Below are 23,296 nucleotides of genomic sequence, written 5' to 3'. Positions count from 1 at the left end.
GTTAAACAGGGTTCAGGATATAGGGAAACTCTGCTTTATAACTTTTCTGTACTATAAAGCCACTCTAAAATAAAAAATCTTTTTAAAGAAATCTGATTTAATTGCTTTAAAGTCTCATAAAGATGTGTTCCTTTTTGTATTTTCTATTTAATTACATTTTGTTTATAAAAACACTTGTGAGATCAGCATGTAATAGAATTGCAATTATAAAGGTATCAGATAAATAAATTGTTTCAGATGATGTCTTTTGCCTCAAAGAACTTTAAAGAGTCATTGTTCATTTTCTAGCATGATAAAACTTATGACAGCATGTTGTAAATTAAGAAAGATGAAAACCTATGCCATCAGTACTTTTACTGTCCAATTACTATCATCATTATCTGTGAGTGTGAAGGAATGTGTCATTTTCTTGGAATAGACTTCTAAAGATTAGAAAACCTTGACTTCATAAAATTAATGTAAAAGATGATTGCAGCTATTGCATCTTTAATTCCATAGATGTGACCTTAGGAAAATCAAGCATAGTTATCCAGTTTACTTGCCTGACCCAACCAAGAGTTTCTTCTCCTGAGTGTTATGAATTATGTCTGATGAACCACTGTAATAAAGAAATCCAACAGGAGTGACAATATCTTTCCTATGAATGTGATTTAATATTGGAGCACACAGTCGTAGGCTGATTAGTTTTGGTAAGCAAAGGAGTGGACAGTCAGGTACACTTTGTCAAAATTTATTTATTTATTAATTTATTTTCTTGATAATCTCAGTTACTTAGGGTACAAAGGGTCAAGGGTTACAGGAAAGTGGGTAATACCATTGTTGTCACACTAATATCATCTTTTTTCCCCCTCTGTATCTGGGGTCAGGGAAGAAATAAAGGCTGAGTAGTATTCCATAGAGTAGAAATTCTACAATTTATCCACTCCTTCTGATGAGCATCTGGGTTATATCTTTGTCTTTGCTATTATAGATTGTTCTGCTATGAATTTAGGAGTACAGGGCACTTTCTCATATGCAGCTTTCACTTCTTTTGGATATATTCTTTTTTAAAAAATATTTTTTAAAGATTTATTTATTTTATTGCAAAGTCAGATATACAGAGCGGAGGAGAGACAGAGAGGAAGATCTTCCGTCCAATGATTCACTCCCCAAGTGACCGCAACAGCCGGTGCTGCGCCGATCTGAAGCCGGGAACCAGGAACCTCTTCTGGGTCTCCCACGCAGGTGCAAGGTCCCAAGGCTTTGGGCCGTCCTCAACTGCTTTCCCAGGCCACAAGCAGGGAGCTAGATGGGAAGTGGAGCTGCCGGGATTAGAACCGGCGCCCATATGGGATCCCGGGGCTTTCAAGGCGAGGACTTCAGCCGCTAGGCCATGCCGCCGGGCCCGTATATATTCTTAAAAGTGGGATGGCCAGATAATATGGCATATCAATTTGAAGTTCTCTTAGCACTCTTCATGCTGTCTCCAAATCCTCTTAGTAAATTTACTTGCCTACATAATTAAATTCTATTATTTAAATATACATTTTTGGAAAGATAAGTTGAGGTAACTGTGGTTGCCAAACTTTTTATTTGTATTCCCCAGCATGCCCTACTTAAACTTCTTCTCTAATCATGTGATCACTGACTGTTATTGTCTGGAATGAAGCTGGAAGCTTTACTCGCTTGTCGGTCACCATAATCTGAGCTGCATGGTTTGCGTGGGTGACCATCTGGCTGTTCAGGATGATTCAGAACATGGATTCATGCATGTGATAAACAAAATGACAGCCATATTTTACTTCCACTTCCAAAAGTGCATAGCTCCTCATTACCGCTATTGATCCTGCGAATGCATCACTGATGGTAAATACCTTTCTGACAATGTCTGCTTAATGGAACTCGGAGAGCAGCGACAAGCCTGGTATTAACCTTTGGAAGCACTGACAGGGACAGAATGAAAATTGACCACTTACAAAAATTATTTTTCGTTGTTTTTAGAGTCATTGAACTGAGATAACTCTTAATGAAGTAGAATTGAACCTTGAATAGTTGAACCTTCTTAAATTGTTGAAATAATTAGGTGGACAAATTATTAATTCTGATGCAAGAAAAGAAGCATAGGTATTCACTATCAGGATTCAAAATGCTCTCGTGTGTCCAGACTCAGGGACATGAACACAAACCAAAAATAACAGCAGCCAATTTTTTTTTTCTAATTTTGCAAAGAAATTCTACCATAAAAGAAATAAGACTAGTTATTTAGTATTTTAGTGAGGACATGTTATAAAAATATATTTATTCTGTTCTTCAAGAAAAGTCTAGGGAGGGCATATACTTGGCCAGAGATTAGGACATAGTTGGGACTCCCACATCCTATTTCATTTTTCCTGGATTCAGGTACTAGCTCTGCTCCTGGCTCGGGCTTTCTGCCAGGGCACACCTGGGAAGTAGCAGCTGATGACACAAGCAGTCGGCTTCTTGCCATTCATAAGGAAGGGCTGGAGTGCATTCCTGACTTCCAACTTTGTCCTGGCTTAAACCATCTGTTGCAAGCATTTGGCAAGTGAACGAGAAAATGCAAGATTTCTTTTTGTCTCTTTGCCTCTCATAATGAAAGTACAGGCTTTTATAAAATCTGGTTATGTAGAATTTTGTTATTTACCACAACTTTCTAATTCCTGAAGAATAAATATTATTGAAACCACTATAAGTTCCTGAATGCTTTCAAAACATTGCATACAGTTTTAATGTGTTAATAACCATAATTAATAGTCACAGCCTTTTCGTCACCTAAGCTCTTCCATGTTTGATGTTCAGGATCTAAGACTTGGTAACCTCCCCAGTTGATTCATTGTGTAACCAGAGGCCAGGATCAATTGTTTCCTAAAATGTGCTCTCAAAATCATGCCTCAGAATCACCTGGGATCTTGTTAAAAATGTAGATTCCTGGCCTCTGCCCAAGACCTCTTGAAATCAGAAGCTTTGGAGCTGGGCCTAGAAATCTATGCTTTCAAATGGTGTCTTTTTTCTCTCATGCTTATTACTTCAACGTTAAATACAAATGTTGTAGTAAATGCTCAATTGTTTCTCTTTTATCACAAAAGATTTCTAATGCACGAATGATTGTCCTAGTAGCTTGCTATCATAATTTGTTATTTATTACTTTTTTTTGGCCCCCTGCCTGCTCTTGTCCTTGGGATTTTTTTTTATATTTTATTTTTTTTTTAATTCATTGATTACATTGTATTATGTGATACAGTTTCGTTGGAACTGGGAATCACCCCCCGCCCTCCCCCCACCCTCCCCCATGTGGAATATTCCACCTCGTTGCATATCCACTGATCAAGTACAGTTGAGATTCCCTCTTTGCAAGCATAAACTAAACATAGAGTCCAACATCTTATAGTCCAATCTAGTTCCTTATTCCTTTTTTAGAATCAGTTCATGCTAACTCATAACCAAGTTTAGCTCTATTGACCGCACAGTTTCAATTCTTGTGTTTGCAACATTACAGACTGAATTGTATTTTCTGCTCAGGATTGGCGAAACCTTTGCAAATATAGGTAAATTTTGTTATATGAAGAAGGATGCATTTTTAGTTTTCCAGAAAAGTTTCTTGATCACTTTGCCAAAGCACTGTCATGCTTCAATCAGGCTGGAAAATGCAAACAGATGACAATTATCTTGGAGTGGAGAAAATAGATATCTGGAGAATATTTCACTCCTCATTTTTCTTCACATGTTTTATTGTTTAGTCAACTGTTCAGTTCACAGACTCTGAAGGTGTGCTTGGAAGCTAGTACAAAGGAATTTAAGAATGAAGCAAGGCATAAAAAAAGAAGCTGAAGTTCTTCGTTTTATAAGCTATGATTGAAGTACACGTTCTGAGCTTCACACATTTTTAATAGTTTATTACCTCCCAACTTAGAGTTGTACACTGTAGATGTGTATGTATATCCTAATCTAGATTATTCATTCCTTTAGAAATGAAGCAAACATGTATTTATACTCAGGGGCACATAGGTTAATCTCCCAAATGTGATAGACATTCAGAAATTGGCTGGTCAAAATAAATTTAACGTTAGTTTAATTTTGGTACTTTGACATATTCCAAAGTCTTTGTTAGTCAGTGTTTCCCTCTGCGTGTGAAATCAGCATAGTAGTATTTGCTATAGCATAATAAAAAATTGAGTATAAGCAGGCAAAAATTCTAAAAATTTATACTGTGCCCTTGATATATTGACATAATTTTCCTTTACCTTTGTAAGCTCATATTCCACTAGAAGCCAGATTCATGATTTCCACACTGCAAATATGTCTAACACTGTTTGTCTTAGACATTGCCTCAGGTAACTAAACTGCTGAGATGAATGAGAAGTCTCTGATCTTGAATCTTCAATCAGCTTTTCAAGTGCTGCTTATCCTAGGGCAGTGCTCTAAAACCATCCTTACCCTATACTCAGATGCCCATTTCTCACCATCAAGTGGCCCCGGATCAAGCATCACTTCTAAATACACAACCCACAGATGTTTTAGTGCTTGTTCAATATTATATTTTAGTGGTGTGTGAGTCCTCTTCTTGCTGCAACGAATGAGCCCAAGTGGCCTGAAACAGCAGAAATTTATCTTGTTACAGTACTGCAAGTTACAAATAAGGCGGGAAATTCACTGAGCTGGGGTGATATGCTGACAGGTCTGTATTTTTTTTTCTGGAAGTTCCAGAGAAGAATTTGTTTCTGTGACCTTTCCAGTTTTAGCAGCTACCTACATGCCATGCTCAGGGGCTTTCCTCTACATCACCCAAGTCAACAGTACTGAGTTGAGCCTTCCTCACACTCTACTGCTTTGATCTTTTCCCTGGTCTCCCCCTTCTCATTTAAGGACTCTTGTAATTGTACTTTTTCTCTCTATTTTTTTTTACATTTTAATTATATTTTATTTATTTTTAGATAACATGCTTTTTAGTTTATACATATAATGAAAGACCTAATGGTTTTACTAAATAGAGTTCCCAAACTGAAAACACCAAGTCTAGCAGGAAAGTGCTAAGGCTAAGAAATAATAATAAAATTGGAAGTCAGCTTTTTTATAAATGAAGAAAAATTTTAAATCATTACAAAATAATTAAACCTAGTAATATATATAGCTCTTATAAATGTATGGGCAACTATTTAAAACAAAGTTTGATAAAACACTGTGTTTGCAGCACTTGTAATAACATGTGAACTCGCAATCCAAAGCAATCTGTCCATTTTAAGGTCAAATGATTACCAACTTTAATTGTAGCTGGAAGCTTAATTCCACTTTTCAATGCAAGGTGACACTTTCAGGAACTAGGAACTGGGACACAGACATTTTTAGAGGTCCATTATTCTGCCCATACGAACAGTTAAAAATGTGTCAGCCATGCTGAACACTGCAAATTAAGCACAGACTAGATAAATAATATTTTAAATGAGGGGGGAATGTGACCTCTACGAGGGAAATACAGCCAAGGATTGGGAGTGTGCTCTGTATCTGTGAGAGAAGGTGCTTTTCTTCCAGAAGTGTGTGGCTTCCACAGGGAACAGCTGTTGTCTGCTGTTTTGCAGTTTGCTTTTCAGGGCTCCCTCCCTGAATCCAGCATGCACAAACAAGTGGCAGGACACAGAGCTTTTCTGGCAAACACTCTATCTGGAAGTGCAAGGCTGCAGAGTGTGTTGCATAATTAAGTCTGTCCATCTTAGTCTGAATCCAGTGTGTGAGTGGGAACAAGTGGACTGAATAGAAGGGCAGCCTGCATGTTGGACACTTTATCCAGGTGACCAGTTAACTGCAAAGGGAAATGTATGACAACAGAAAATAACCTCCACTTCATCCGAAATTGTCAAGTTGCCTATCACTCTGAGTGAGCTACAAGCTGAATGTGGAGGTTTCATTTACATGGAAGGTGAATGTTCAATTTCCATCTTTGGTATAGATCATATGGAGCAGCAGGAAATTTGGACTCAGACAGTCCAGGTGTAAAACCGAGCTTTGCCCCGTAGGAGATCTGTCACGTTGAATGTACTTCATCTTTCAGGTCTCAGTATCCACCTCTGTAAAATGAAGGAAAGCATTGTTACCGTACAACATGATCTGAGGGAACAGTGAGGAAATGCATGCGAATTCTACTTAGAGCTTGAAACAATATAACCTTCCACAGATGGCAGCTGTTTTTGCTGTATTTTCATCTGTTGGGTTTTATTGTATTAAACTGCAATTAAAATAGAAGAGAAAAAAAGATCATGTTTTGTTCCTTATGGGTAAGTTATTGAGTTTGCATTCCATTAATATTTTATTTGTTGAAATATTTCATTTAATAATTCCTTATTACAACATTTTTTTGTTTCTTGTCTATTTAAAAATCTTAATTAGTTCTTAAATTCAGTCTAGCAAATAGATTCAATCAAAGGATATAGTTACAGTCCCTTCCTCTCTCCCTCCTTCCGGCTCTTTCGTCCTCCTTTCTCTCTCCTTCTGACTCTCCTTCTCTCAACTTCCCTCCCACTGCCTCTCTTTCTTATTAATGTTTTGCACTTGATCTTAGCTAAGTGTTTTTTTTTTAAGTTTTTAAGGTAACATATTTTAAATTTACATTACAGTGAAACAGCCTCAAGGGCTCACTGAATAAGAAGTTTAACGTGTAAAGAGCGGACAAATTAGTTCAGTGGAGATGTAGATATCAACTATGAATAATCGTTGAATGGAAAAATGACAATTCCACCCATGTCTGCTAAATTTTGATGTAATCATAGATCCTTAAATCCGTGGAGATATCACATTCTAAACCATTGGTTTGATATTGGTATAAAAGGTTTACAAAGCTGTATTTGCATCAATACTGATATACTTAGCATCTTGCTTTGTGTTTGGTATTCTCCTCTATTTTTTCCTCTTTCTTTTTTAAAGTTTAGCTCCCACATGTAAGGGAGAGCATCTAGTATTTGTTTTTCTGTATCCAGCTTATTTTACTCAACATGATGTCCTCCAATTGCATCCATTTTAAGGCAACTGGCAGGAATTAATCCTTTTTTTTTTTTACAGATGAATTATCTTCCATTTTGTATATATGACATTTTCTTTATTGATTCATCTGATGAAGGATACACTGATTGTTTCCAAATTTTGGTTATTGTGAATAGTGCTGCTAAAATCAACCTACAGTACCACGCTGTTTTGATAACCACTGCCCTATAGTATGTCCAGAGGTCCGGAACTGTGATTCCCCCTGCTAACTTCCTGTTCTTCAGGATAGTTCTAGCTATCCGTGGTTTTTTGTGCTTCCAGATGAACCTTTGGATCATTGTTTCCAGATCTGTGAAGAATGTTTTGGGCAATTTGATTGGGATTGCGTTGAATGTATATATTGCTTTTGGCAGTATAGACATTTTAATGATATTGATTTTACCTATCCAGGAGCATGGGTTATCAAAACAGCGTGGTACTGGCACAAAGATAGAGAGGAAGATCAATGGAGCAGAATAGAAACGCCAGAAGGAAACCCACACAGATACAGCCAAATAATCTTTGACAAAAAGACAAACGACAACCCAGGCAAATGGGAAGGTCTGTTCAATAAATGCTGCTGGGACAACTGGTTGATAGCCTGCAGAAACAAAAAAATAGATCCACATCTCTCACCATACACTAAGATCAGATCTAAATGGATAACAGATCTAAACCTACATCCAGAAACCTTCAAACTTTTGGAAGAAAATGTTGGAAACACACTGCAACACTTAGGGGTAGGCCCTCACTTCCTAAAAAAGACTCCAGATGCAGTAGAAATCAAGACCAAAATAAACAATTGGGACCTCATCAAACTAAGAAGCTTCTGTACAGCTAGAGAAACAATCAACAAAGTAAAAAGGCAACCCACAGAATGGGAGAAGATCTTCGCACACGACATAGGTGATAGAGGGCTAATATCCAGAATATACAAAGAGCTACAAAACAACCAAAATGTCAAAACAAACAAGCCACTCAAGAAATGGGCACGGGAAATGGGCAGACACTTCACAAAGGAACAAACCCAAATGGCAAATAAACATATGAAAAAATGCTCAAGTTCCCTGGCAATAAGGGAAATCCAAATTAAAACATCAATGAGGTACCACCTAACGCCAGTAAGACTGGCCCACATGAATAAAAGCACCAACGACACTTGTTGGCGAGGTTGCGGGGAAAAGGGAACCCTACTCCACTGCTGGTGGGGCTGCAGGCTGGTACAGCCTCTATGGAAATCAATATGGAGAATATTCAAACAACTCAAATTCAACATACCGTATGATCCAGCAATAGCACTCCTAGGAATATATCCAGAACACTTGTTCTATGAGAAACCAACATGTACTCCTATGTTCATAGCAGCACAATCAGTAATTGCAAAAACATGGAAACAACCAAAATGCCCATCAACAGAGGATTGGATAAGAAAGCTATGGTTCATCTACTCCATGGAATACTACTCAGCTATTAAAAAAAACAAAATGCAGTTCTTTGTGGCCAAATGGGCCAAACTGGAAACCATCATGCTAAGGGAAATGAGCCAATCCCAAAAGGTTAAATACCACATGTTTGCCTTAATTTAAGATGATATGATGTTATGTATAACATGTTATGTTTTGAATGTTATATGTTGTGTATAAACTAAAAGTGAAGTATAGGTGAGGTGGTCACAGAAGGTGGCTGGGAACCCGCATTTACTTTTAACATATTGGTTACTCATTACTATGTCAATTAATTCCATAATGATGTAAATTTTTGCTGATGGTATGTTGGAGCTTTCAATTGACTGGGATGATACTCTGCTGGCTCTGTCATCAGACCAGAGAGGGTATACCTAAGAAACCGTTGAACTGGACGGGACAATAAGATGCTGGTCTCTATGTTTGGTATACGCTTGCAATGGGGAAATCTCAACTGAACTTGAGCTGTGGTTATGCAATAAGGTGGAGGAATCCACCATGGTGGGAGGGTTTGGGGAGGGGTGGGGAGAACCCAAGTATCTATGTAACTGTGTCACATAATACAATGTAATTACTGAAGTTAAATAATAAATAATTAAAAAAAAAAAAAAATCAACCTACAGACTCAATGCAATCTCTATCAAAATAATAATGATTTTTTATACAGAATTAGATAAAAAATTCCAACATTCAGATGGAATCACAAAAGCCCCAGCACAGCCAATGTGATCCTAACGAAGAAAATCAAGCTGGATGCACCACAGTACCTGACTTGCAGGTATACTACAAAGCTATGGTGATTTAAAAAACATGGAACTGGCATGAAAACCACTACACAGATCAATAGCTCAGAACAGAGCACAGAAATTGATCCACGTACATATATAGCCAACTGATTTCTGGCCAAAATTTTGAAAATTAGAAACTGAGACCTCTAACTAACACAGTCTGTGAAGTTTAAGCTGTAAAATGTCTACAGTCCTATGTTCTTGGGTCTGCTGGATCCCTCTTACCTGAGCCTAGATGATGACAACAGATACATGGGAGTACTTCAAAAAGTTCAAAAAAATTGGATGTGAAAAAAAAAAACAACTATGAAGTCCATGCGTACTTTTATTCTAAGTCCTATTTTCCCTCAACTTTCTGAAGCCACTTGTGTTTCTTGAAGTTTAACTCTGCTTTTGGTGCTGTATGCAGGAACTATCAATGAAGCTTGCATACAGTACAACTTACGTATAGTTTTCCATTTAGTACACAAATTCCACAGGAGCAATTGTTTTATTCAATGGAACACTGCAACTGCTAAGAACAGTGCTGATCATTCCGAAGGAAAACAAATATTTTCTGATGGAGGTGTTATTTAGGAACACGAAATAAAACAAACCTTCAACAGTATGTAGGAAGTTTTAGGTAGTAACATGATGGGGTGCCACCCTGTTAGTTGATTTGGGAAGAAACATGAAAAAAAAAAAGAGTTGTGCTTTAATTGCCCCCCCTCTAAATTCTCATGATTTTGCTTTTACATTGCTTTTTCAAAGATCTTTCATCATAATCTTAAGAAGTGTGGCATTAACTTAGTGTTTTCGTGATACCCTCCAAGTATGGATGTTGGAAGAGAAACAAAGAGGAGAAGCCTAGGAAGTTCTACTATTTATAGTCACAACCACCACCCTGGGACTGACAGAGACTGTAACTAACAGGATACATCTAAAACCCCTTTAAAAGGACCAAGTGGAGAGCCACCACATTTCTGGGTTTGTACACCCTTTCATAGAGAACTCTGCCTAATGCCCCATGTCTAACAAACATTGTTTTCCTGGTTCCTGTGTCTGTTGTTGTAGTGTAGTGGCTTAGCCGTCACTTATGACACTGGCATTCTTGCCGTGTGGCTTTCAACCCAGCCTCTGACAACACATGTGAAAGCAACAGAAGACAGCTCAAGTGCCGGGGCCACTGTTATCGGCAGGGACATCTCATGTGGCATTCCCAGATCCTGGTTTTGGCATGACCCAGATGTGGTTTTTGTGGCCAAATGGGGAGTGAAGTTTCAGAAGTAGAAATTATCATAGTTCCAATTCTGCACACTTTTACTAAGGGTGTGATGAAAGCTCATTATTTTTATCAATTAAATTTGAATAACCAAAAATTTTCTCTTTTTAAAAAAATTTAACTAATTTTATTAGTGTGGAAACAATGGTATTACCCACTTTCCTGTAACCCTTAGCCCTGTGTACCCTAATTAACTATGTAAGATTATTAAAAAAAAGAGCAATTAAATTTGATAACTTTTTTAATTGGAATGTTAATGAGATTTACAGAGGGGAGGCAAAGAGAAAGATCTTCCATCGGCTGGCTCACTCCTCAAGTGGACACAATAGTCAGAGCTGATCCAATCCGAAGCCAAGAGCCAAAAGCTTCTTCCAGGTCTCCCACAAGAGTGTATGGTCCCAAGGCTTTGGGCCATCCTCTACTGCTTTCCAGGGCATGGAAAGGAGCTGGATGGGAAATGGAGCAGCTGGGACACAAACTGGCGCCCATATGGAACCCTGGAGCGTGCAACGTGAAGATTTAGCCAATCGAGCCATCGCGCCAGGTCCTGAATAACCAGAAATGTTCATGAAGCTAAGCATAGAGAGACAGGGGCATCTTTTACTAGTCTAAAACCATGCTTTACATTTTGCAGCTATGTCTATTTAATGTTCTTATAGTCCTCCAATGTAGTTTTCTTTGTATTATTGATACTTTAGAAAAATTCAAGACTAATGTCTTAATAGTGTTGTATAATTTGGATTGCTATGACTGACTGTCAGTTGTTAGGGTTAAATTTAACATTTTGACAAGAATGCCAACCTAGGTAGTACTGCATCTCCATTGTATCACATCAGGGCGTACATGATGCCAGGTTGCCCTGTTAGTGGTGACAAATGTTTTGATTTTCCCAAATCTCAGTAGAAGTCAGTCTTCTCCTTACACACAAAAATAAGTAGAATAATATATTTTAAAAAAGCATTCATTTGTGGGGTCAGAGCTGAGTTTGATAAATAAAACCCCTACCTGTAGTGGTCAGCATCCGTTATGGATGCCAGACGGAGTCCCAGAAGCTCGACTTCCTGCCCAGCTCCCTGCTCGTGTGCTGGGGAAGCAGCAGATGGTGACTTCAGCTGTTCAAGCCCTGCACAAGACTCCCAGGCTCCTGGCTCCTGGCTTTGGACTTGCCCAGCTTTGGCCGTTGTGGCTATTTAGGGAGCAAACCGGCAAACGGAAGATCTCTCTTTCACTCTGTGTTTGCAACTGAAATAAAATATTTTTAGAAAATTTATTAATTTGAGAAGAATTAAGAAAGATCTCCTGCCTTCTGGTTTGTGTGGATCCCAAACAATATCTCACTAATAATTTCATTTTATCATCTATTGGTGATAAGGCCTTCATCAGTTATTGAGCTGATGGTTGCAACATGAATACTATTCTTCCTTTAATTTTTATTACCTTGTCTTCTATAAGGATGTTTGTGAGTAGGCTCTGACCTTTGACCGAACTGTTACACTTGGTAATTCTGCAAATTACTTTTTCACAATCAATTCATACGTTCACTCAAAGAACAAATTATAACTGTATTTGCACACGTAAAAATTATAAGTCATGCAAGATATGTTAGAGAATCTAAGTGTTGGAATTAATTAGAAATATTTATATAAATCATTAAGTAGTTTTCTATTTTGTGGCAGCCTAATGAATTTAGTTTTAAAGTCTCATAGCTTTCTATAGATTTCATGTGTCTTTCTCATTCAGCTTTTATTCATGGTTGACCTATCATCTGTCACTTGATTACAGATATGTGTACAGAAATAAAAATGATCACTTCACATTAATAAAAATTATTATAATACTATCCATAACCAGAAAGTCATCTTCAATGAATTTTTCTCTGCATCAGAACTGTATTTTAATGTGTCAGAGAGTAAATATCTTTAGTACATGCCTAAATTAAATGAGAGTTATAAGCCCTGAACATAGGAATCAAAGTTCTAACACTTTCATGTAAACCTTTGAGAATCTGGTAATATTTAGGCATATTAATTAAGCAGACAATGGACCACCTATTTCGAATTTAGAATCCTCTAGTTCACTCTTCAAAGCATAGAGCACACACTAGAGAAACTGAGTATCAAAGGCAGGCTGATTGAGTTTTTATTTTGTTTCGTTTGGTTCATAAAAGGCACATGCATTTCTGGACTTGTGTTTCCCTCGTGACTATAATCATTCCTAAACATGCTTATGGGGAAGCAGATGTGGCTTCTCTTCCCATTAAGACCATAGGACAATGCAGCAGTTAAACATGCATCTCAGCTGCGTCTCCAGAACCGCAATTTTGTATTGCTTTTTAATTTGTCAAATTGAAAAAAACTTAAGATAGAAATTATGAGTCATTTTTTGTCGTTAGAGTACTGATTACGCAGATTTAGCATGAACAAGACAGATGCTAATTTGTGTATAAGGCATATTCCTTTTGACAAGAAAACAGACGTAAGTTGTGGTTGAAAAAGACAACAAGGGTACTGTTGAAAACTAGCTTGGATTTTTGTGGGGGAATTTCTAGTGGAATATATGTCTCTTGCTTTATAACATCAACAGAAATTCTCATAAATAGAGTGTTAGTAAAGGCATCCAACAAAACTCTTCCCATGGAGCCAGGGACTCAATAAAGGGAATTCTTACAAGTAAATTCAGATAGGAATGGTTAAAGACAACAGCTTGCTCTGTGTAGTTCCAGTTGCCAGTGGTCTTTTCTGCTTCAGAAATCTGAATGTGACCTTCAGTAATTTCCTTGACTCCTTTGGCTTCCAGGTTTTCTTTTCTAAAATTAACGACTTTTTTGATGACTTATTTAACTTTTAGCTATCTTATCTGATATATGGGCTCTAATTTTTTAAAGATTTGTTTATTTTTTATTGGAAAGGGAGATATACAGAGAAAAGACACAAAGAGAAAAATCTTCCATCAGCTGGTTCACTCCCGAAGTGACCACAATGGCCAGAGCTAAGCCAGGAGACCTGGGTCTCCCACGCAGGTGCAGGATCCCAAGGCATTGAACCTTCCTCTACTGCTTTCCCAGGCCACAAGCAGAGCTGTATGGGAAGTGGAGCAGCCGGGGCACAAATGGCACCCATATGGGATCCTGGGTGTGCAAGGTAAAGATTTAGACATTAGGTTACTGTGCCATACCCTCGGCTCTATTTCTTGATCTTTGTAAAATGAGTTTATGGTGTCAGCATCTATGAACCAGCATAAATTTATATCCAATCACACCTGTGAAAAGTGGATTGTCTTCAAATCCCTTTAAATCCTGGAATAGTTGTTATTAAAATAAGCAACTCATTTCCTGATAATTTTGTGAGTACTTACACATCAGTCAAGACTCAGTGAGTGGAAGCAGGGACAATGACTAGGAAGAAATATTGCAGAACTGACTGCTAAGAAGAGAATGCTGAAGTCTAAAGTTGCAAGATTCAGGGTTCACCTATTCAACCTGTAATAAAAGCATACTCCTGTTTCAGTCCTAGCAAAAATACTACTTCTTTTATACAAGTTGTTTATGATGTATGAGGTTTTTTTTTTAAATTAACAATGGTACAAAAGTGCCCACATAACACAGCCAGTCTTCTCTTTTAGCACAGTTTTTATATATTGCATAAATTATTGAATATTTAATTAAAAATTGGCTTTGTGGTCTTGTTCAAGTGTAGACTACTGTAGTTCTTAGAGCATGTTTAAAGCAGGCTAGATCAAGCTATGATGAAGTAAGTTAGGTGAATTCAACAAAGATTCATGTTATGATATTTTCAATGTACAATGTGTTTTTTGGAATGCTATTTCAAGGCTTGTGCAATCTTTGCTGTGGTTCCTTCCCCATATTGTTTTCCATCCTTTTTTTCCATAACACTAGGTTATTTGTCTTTTCTGTTTGATTTTTCTATTCTAATTAACTATTTGTAGTTTATTCTGTCTCACTGTTGTATGCTTTTTGAGTCCTCAGACTTGCCTCCTTCACATTTATGGTCATTATTTCTTCGTTTACCTCCACCCACTCTTTTCTCCTTCCTTCTCCCAGTCTACATGGTTTACATATAATACACATTAATTATCTATCAAGTTGACTATTATTTCAACTGATCAATATATATTACAGTGTATCAAAATCATGGAATTTGATAGTTTGTTGAGGCAAATAATGACTGGGCAGTTATTTTAGTGCTTTGCAATTGAAATCCGAGTATTAGCTTTGATTACTCAAAGTAATCACACCAGCAGCTGTTGCTGTTGACTAGTAGGAATTGCTACGCATTTCTCTGTTCTCTTTATGATCATAAGTAGCTAAATGGCATCAGTTCTAGCACACTCATGGTAAAATTTATGTGACTCCGACATTCTTAAAATCAGGAACCAGAGTATATTCTAGCTTTGGATTTATATCATCTGGCAGAAAATCTAGTACTAAGCACAAATTATGTCAAGGCTTGTTGGTAAGAATCATTCTGATCTATGAACAAGGTTACAATTTAGTCATCTATTTGGAGAAAACGTTGGATTGATTTTCCTATTAAGATTTTCAAGAACATTGATAAGGGATCATAGCTATTATCTATGATATTTATAATGATTTCATAATAACTGATCTCTAATGTCTGTTTAATCATATTTTAGTTTTGTGTATTTTTAAAATATTTATTTTATGTTTATTTTGGGGGGCTCGGCACCGTGGCCTAGTGGCTAAGGTCCTCGCCTTGATCCCATATGGCTGCTGGTTCTAATCCCAGCAGCTCCACTTCCTCTCTATCTCTCCTCCTCTCAGTACATCTAACTTTGTAATAAAAATAAAATAAACCTTTAAAAAATATTTATTTTATGTTTATTTAAAAGGAGCAACTACAGGGAGAAGGAGAAACAGAGAAAGAGACAGATCTTCTACCCACTAGTTCATTCCTCTAAGGATTCTAACAGCCAGAGCTGAACTGATCTGAAATCAGCTACGGGGAGCTTCCTCTGGGTCTCCCATGGGGACATAGGGGTCCATGAACTTGAAACACCCTCTGCTGTCTTCCCAGGCACATTAACAGGAATCTGGATTGGAAGTGGAGCAGTCAGGAGCCAAACCGGAATCCACATGGAATGTCGGTGTTGCAAGTGGAGGACAAGCCTGCTAAGACCCAGCACTGGCTTCAGTAGTATTTTTTTTTTCTATTCAATTTTTATCAAAGGAGTGTGAGGTTCAGTAAGAGTCGTAGGAAACTATGTTAACCTTCTAGATTGAATCAATTGCCTGATGAATGTTTTTATCAAATTTTCAGATTTATCTATGGGATTGGAAAATAAGTTTATAGTTTTTTGCTCTTTTCTAGCATGTTACGAGAGTTTCTTTTTTAAAAAAAATAATGGTATAAGAGTCCCGTTTAGCATATATTTTACAACTTGTAGCATTTGTTCTTAAGTATTCCCAGTGGATATTAATAAAACTAACACAGAAGTAGAATTATTTTCTATAGGATTGAAACTAAAGAAGCTCAGAATGACTGATAAAACCTGAGCAAGCATTGACTGTTAAGTCAAATGTTTGAGGATGGTCACCAACAATAAATGTTCATGTCTTTATCCTATGCTGTGTTCTGCAGATCCATGAAAAGTATGGATGGGAAGTTTGTCTTTCCAGTAAGCTTTCCTCCACATTCCTCCTTTTCAGTGAAATAACTACCACGTCGGAGTTATAACAGGCCTTCCTTACGTGGCATTTGAGAAAAGAAAGAAATGTTGGAAAGCAGACTCTGGCACTGCTAACTGCCCATTTGAAGTCTGTTGAAACCAGAAGGGGTTGTAGAGATATTTAATTTCTCATACTTCTCTGTTTAGGATCTCTGTGAAAGACTATAACGATACTTTTCTGTTCAAATTCTATATGATAAAATATAAAAAAACACCTTACATACCCTAGAACTGTGCAATCAGATGAATTCAGAAGATGCTACATGGCATGTGATATTTGTTGGAAGTTTTAAAATATATATATATATATATTAATTCGGAGAGAGGGACATACCGAGAGAGAATAAAAGCAAGAACAAGAGAGAGATGAATGACAGAGAAAGTTACCTTCTGCCAGTTACCCAAATGTATGTACAGTGGGCCAAAGCTGGGAGCCAGGAACTCGATCCTGGTTCCTCCATGAGCCACAGGACTCACTCACTTCAACGACACTTGCTGCCTCTCAGAATCCACATTAGCAGGGCACTGCCATAAGAATGAGAGCTAGAACTTGAATTGGGGTATCCCCGCTTGGCAAGGGAGCAATCAGTAATGTGTCTTGTCTGCTAGTGCCCACCGTTGTTAATGCTCACTAGCAAACCCAAGCACTCTGAGAAGTTATGTAACACTGTTAACCCGCCAATCTCTAAACTTACCTGACTAGCCTAAAATTCTTTTTCTTCTTCATTCTTCTTTCTCCTTCATCCTTCTTGCCACTCCTTTTCTTCCTGCTGTATTTTTTCTTGGGGTGGTGGTGGAGGGGACATAGCATCAACTGTTAAATCAACACTTTCACTTCTGAAACATTCTTTAACAAACTTCTTCAGCTAGGGCAGAACTTATTTTGAAATAGTCACACACAGACACAGAGTACTTCTTTTGCAGACTACAAATAAGCCTTTTGTGATTTGTTGAGGTGTTTTTTTTTTTGTCTAGGTGCTCATATTACTCTTACGAGAAGCGTCATTTATGTTTGTGATGGGATTATTGTTTGAGAGAGTTGTCTGTCGTTATTGTTCATTGTCTTCCTTATGAAATGCCACGTGAAAATATTTGTAAGGAAATTCTCTGTTGATTATTAGGGAAACACTGCAATCTTGATCAGAAATAGTTAAAGCAACAATGGGGGTAGTAGCTGTTATGGTGCAGTAGTTGCGCCAGCATCAGGGAGCCAGCAGCCCACACAAGCACTGGATTGAAGTTCCGGCTAATCTACTTCTAATCCAACAGCCTGCTAGTATCTTGGAGGGCAATGGAAAACCATTTGAGACCTTGGGTCCCTGCCTTCGAAGTGGGAGACAAGGATGGAGTTCCAGGCGCCTGGCTTCTGGTTGGCCCCGTTCTGGCTGTTGTGGTTACTTTGGGGAGTGAATCAGTGTGTGAAAGTTCTTTATTTCTATCTCTCTCTTTCTCTGTTAACTCTGCCTTTTTTTTTGTCAAAAAAAGTGATAATAAACACATCACCTCAAATAGATGTCAAGTATAGTTACACCTACGGAACAACTAGTTCAAGTAGTTTAATATGGGTCACAACATGCAGGGGTTTCCTTTTTATTCAGTTCCACCTCCTCCAGTGCTGACCGCAGTACCACACACTTCAACAGGTGATCTGTGGGAGGTGCTAACTTTCAGTCTACAGCACCTTGACTGATTTAGATTAATTAGAATTTACTTTCCATCTACATAATTACCTGAAGAAACAGGATTTTGGTATTAAGCAATAGAGAAATAACTCTTAAGAATCAGTGATCTATTAATAATATGAGGGTACTAAAAAGGTGAATAGAAAGTGGATTCAAAGGATAAGTTTATCTTGTTTTAAAGGAATCTTATTTCCATACATGTTTTTCTCACATTAAGTTTTTTCACAAACATTTAAAAAATTAATGTATTTATTTACTTTCAGTAAGTTTAATGAGTGGTTTGACATGAACACATACAGTGTGATTCAGAAAGAAACATCATACTAATGTTCGAATCTATTGACATTTTTCCTAAGACTTTTAAAAAAATTTTGAATTTTATGGTATAATTCCATAGGGTCTGGGGTTTCCCTATCCCCTCTGCAAATTCCCTCCCCCTGACTGATTTTCTACATTTTATTACAAAGTCAGATACACAGAGAGGAGGAAAGAGAGATTTTCCATCCATTGATTCACTCCCCAAGTACCCCCAAGGGCTGGAACTGTGCTGATTCGAAGCCAGGAGCCAGGGAATTCTTTTGAGTCTGCCACATGAGTGCAGGGTCCCAAGGCTTTGGGCCGTCCTCAACTGCTTTCCCAGGCCCCAAGCAGGGAGCTGGATGGGAAGTGTGGCCGCTGGGACACAAACTGGCACCCACATGGGATCCCAGCCACTAGGCTACAGCACTCGGCTCAGTTTCTCACAAACATTTAAAGATCCCCTTTTATGCATGGTCATGAAAAAGAATTTGTAGCATAATCAACTTTATTTTATTGGTAAATATTTTAGAGGTCCATTATAGTTTGAAGAGCCCCTTTTGATTTGAAGATAAAGGGCTTAAATTTCCAAGTCAGTCTTCATGGCTTTTCTGTGTTCTGTATTCTATTAGCGTTGCTGTCAAGCTAAATTCATTTTCTTCCTGCTTGGAGTTTTTAGGCCTGTATTTCTGATGTGCCACAACTCAGATGTTTTTCATAATGATGAATAGTATTTGGAAATTGAAGTTAATATATCAGGAGCTCAGTGAGGGGATAAAAAGTGACTGGGTAATTGTTCTGGGTTTAAACATTCAGCATGCATTGATATTCCAGCGGAATAGCTAAAGCTTATCAGTTCAAAATGACTTTGGGGCTCTAGTCTTCAAAATCATGGCTATAGTATTCGACTTCCCAACATGGTAACACTGAATGTTCTCATATAATTAACGTTTCCAATTTACAGGCAAGCAGCGGTGGCACTTCTTGTCATAGGTAGAATTTAATTAGCCAAGACAAATAAATTAGGTTTCACATTTTCATCAGGATGGTGGAATTACAGAAGCTGATCTGAAAATTTTTAATCAATGCTGATGACTTGTGACTTCTCAAAGAAATTAACTTTTCCAACTGCCATTCTGAAAAGTTCTAAGCGTATTAAGTCATGTAGCTATTGCTTATTTGGCTATTGCAATGGCTGTTATATGGTCTAGTTTCTGAGAATCTTTTTTTTTTTTTAAAGATTTTATTATTATTGAAAAGCCGGATATACAGAGAGGAGGAGAGACAGAGAGGAAGATCTTCCATCCGATGTTTCACTCCCCAAGTGAGCCGCAACGGGCCGGTACACGCCGATCCAAAGCCGGGACCAGGAACCTCTTCCGGGTCTCCCACACGGGTGCAGGGTCCCAATGCATTGGGCCTTCCTCGACTGCTTTCCCAGGCCACAGGCAGGGAGCTGGATGGGAAGTGGAGCTGCCGGGATTAGAACCGGCGCCCATATGGGATCCCGGGGCTTTCAAGGCGAGGACTTTAGCCGCTAGGCCACGCCGCCGGGCCCAGTTTCTGAGAATCTTGTAAAAATTCTTCAAATATCTTTTTTAAAATGTACAAATATATAACATGAGCTGAAAGACACGTTGGACCAGAGTGTATTCTAGGCTGAATAGAGATAGAATCCACAGTACAGACCCTGGACACTTGCGTTGTTCCTGTCATATGGAAGACTGAATTTCTGTTTCATTTCCATTTGTACAGGCGTCATGTGAGACATCAAATGCATGGTTCCACGTGTAGAAGGGTCAGTTAGCTTGTTGGCAAAAGAAAGTATTTGAAGAGGAGAGATAGTCATTGGGGCGGTAAATGCAGACTCATTTTATGGAGAAATAAGTAAAAAGTGGAAAATATAAAGGAGATGATGAATATTAAAATAAGGTTAATGCATAAAGAGGTATCATTAATTATGGAATAATATAAACTTGGAACAGCGTGTTAATTCAATTACTTAAACAAAAACAGGATCATGTTGGAATAAGCAAGAACCTAGTGACACACACATGAACATTCATAGTTCTTCGACCACAAAGTGGAAGAAGAAAATGGAAGAGGATCTTTGGGAAAGAATAATGAGTGCAGTGTGTGGCAGTTATTAGTAGCTTATGTCACTCTTGAGTCACGTGTGTTTCCCCCAGCTCCCCATGAAGTGGTTGATGAAGTCTCAGATTTCTCACCAGTGCTTCTAGTCATTTCTGTATCTGGAGGGTGGTGAAGCCTGAGTCTGCACCCAGGTCTGTCCCGCTGCAGCATGGAAAGACAGACACTAGCATGTCTTGTTGGCTTGATTTAGTTCTGTAAGGAGATTTATTTTATACTCATGTTCATTTCACATTTGGAAGGAGAATGTATTGTTTTTTCATGTCTTCATGCCAATGGCTTGCTATCATTCTATTTTCCTTCTTCTCTCTCTAGTCTCAGTGCCCAAACAAGGAGCATATTCACAATTTGATTAGTTTGAATATGGACAGTTCCTGATTTTGTTGACGTTTCATGGATTCCAAGCTGAGAGTTCCTATGAGTCGCTGCATTTTAAGACTTAACGTCTTTCTTACTCTTACGAATTTTCTTTCAGAAACTGCAAAAAAAAACAAAAAACAAAAAACAAAAAAACCCAAAAAACACCCCACCCACCAAAGTAGTCTTTTCAATTTCCTGTTTATTCATTTTTATTTCAGTTGGATTTTGGAAGGGAGGAGAAGCATATTCAATTATTCAAGTTAACCATCTTTAAGAAAAATCAAAGGTCTATAAACTTGACACTTTCAAATATTATGTTTGATGCATGCTTTTAGAAGTAATTCAAAATTGTTACTTTTCTCGTATTAACTCCTTATCTTCTAGCAGAGCTTGCTTTCACATGTTTTAGTTTCATGATTAATGGAAAATATTCATTTGGCCCAGTAAAACTTCTAGAGTGAACAGATTCATGTGTGACTCACTAGTGAGTATTGCCGAGTGAACATTGCAGCTGATAAAGATATCTCTAGTAGGCTTAGTGAGGAGTCAATTTCTAAGTGTTAGCATGAATGCCAGGCCATGCAGAGTGAACATGTTTTGAGCTTGAAATGCAAAAGCCTTGGTATAAAGCTTAACACCAAGCTTTCATGACTTTTTTCAAACCTACACTCCATCCTCCAAATTGCTTTCTCTGTAAAAGAGAAACAATACCATCCCTCATCACTGTTAGGAAAATTAGAACTTCTCTAGTATTTAAAAATGCCCAACAGGGTCCGGTGGCGTGGCCTAGTGGCTAAAGTTCTCGCCTTGAATGCGCCAGGATCCCACATGGGCGCTGGTTCTGGTCCCAGCAGCTCCACTTTCCATCCAGTTCCCTGCTTGTGGCCTGGGAAAGCAGTCGAGGACGGCCCAATGCACTGGGACTCTGCACTGCGTGGGAGACCCGGAAGAGGTTCCTGGTTCCCGGCTTTGGATTGGCGCGTACCAGCCGTTGCGGCTCACTTGGGGATTGAATCTTCGGATGGAAGATCTTCCTCTCTGTCTCTCCTCCTCTGTGTATATCTAACTGTAATAAAATAAATAAATCTTAAAAAAAAAAGCCCAACAAATGCAGCTTAATCATTGTACTGCTTGACCACTCTCATCCTGGAACAGCCCTCCTCTCCGTATACCTGAAGACAGCTGTAGTCACTCAGAAATTTTATATTTGAATCAAATATGAAGTTATCTGGATTTATATTTAGATGAATACCTTGAATTGTCTATGAATAACCATTCTTGGATTCTGCAAAATAACATATAATGCTGGTCATATTAGTGACTCTTTTATTCTTTTCTTTGCTTTTTAAATTTCACTTTATGACAGTTTCGTAGGTTCTGGGATTCCCCCAATACCTCCCCAAGCCCTCATCACATGTTGGTTTCTTCCATATCATTACAGTAGTACAGCTCATAACCAGTCATAATTCTGTCCTTGTAGGCATGGATCATGCAGAGAGTCCAGTATCTTACTGTCCAGATAAATTCAATAGTTTCCTTAGGAGACCATCCTTGATCTGAAAGCAGAGCTGGCAGAATATCATCCCCCTCCAATGAAAAGCCATAACACAAATTCAACAACAGGAAGAAACATGGAAATTTTTTTTAAAGATTTATTCATTTTTTTATTACAGCCAGTTATACACAGAGGAGGAGAGACAGAGAGGAAGAGCTTCTGTCCGATGATTCACTCCCCAAGTGAGCCGCAACAGGCCGATGCACACCGATCCAAAGCCGGGAACCAGGAACCTCTTCCGGGTCTCCCACACGGGTGCAGTGTCCCAATGCATTGGGCCATCCTCAACTGCTTTCCCAGGCCACAAGCAGGGAGCTGGATGGGAAGTGGAGCTGCTGGGATTAGAACCGGTGCCCATATGGGATCCCGGGGCTTTCAAGGCGAGAACTTTAGCCACTAGGCCACGCCGCCGGGCCCAGAAACATGGAAATTTACAACATCATAAAGTTAATTGACATGGTACTGAGTGAACAATGTTTTAGAAAATGCAAGTTCTTAACCACATCCTGTAACTACTTCATTGACATCTCAATTTTAGTTTATACATAACTGACTGCTATAAACCTTAAAATGGTTATAGGGCACTATTCAGCTGTCTAGTGTCTTTTTTTCTTTATATTTCTATTTATTAAATATTTATATTCATAGTATTCAAGTATGAGTTTTACTGAACTTTGAGAATTTTAGGATACTCCAAACAGGTTTATAACTCTAACAAGCCATGTTGTGGGCTAAGGAGTTAATTAGTGCGCGTTAAGCTGAGCAGAAACAGGAGCAGGAACTGTGGCTAAAAAACACTGAGACTAACTGGATTCAGCTGTATCCAATTGCTTGGCTAAAGGGCTGGGGCGTGGAGAGTATATAAGGAGAGGAGAACGAGTAATAGGAGACTTCACAGAGACTTCTACCATCTCTGGTCTTTTGTGGTTGCTTCATCCCCAGACCCTCTCCCTGTCCACGTTACTGGTTCCGCTGGCCGCAGCAAATGGCGCCTAACGTTGGGCACAGCACACGGGACAATCTGA

Source organism: Ochotona princeps, chromosome 3 (genome assembly GCF_030435755.1).
Source record: "Ochotona princeps isolate mOchPri1 chromosome 3, mOchPri1.hap1, whole genome shotgun sequence".
NCBI classification, from domain to species: domain Eukaryota; kingdom Metazoa; phylum Chordata; class Mammalia; order Lagomorpha; family Ochotonidae; genus Ochotona; species Ochotona princeps.
This window is presented reverse-complemented; position numbering follows the sequence as displayed.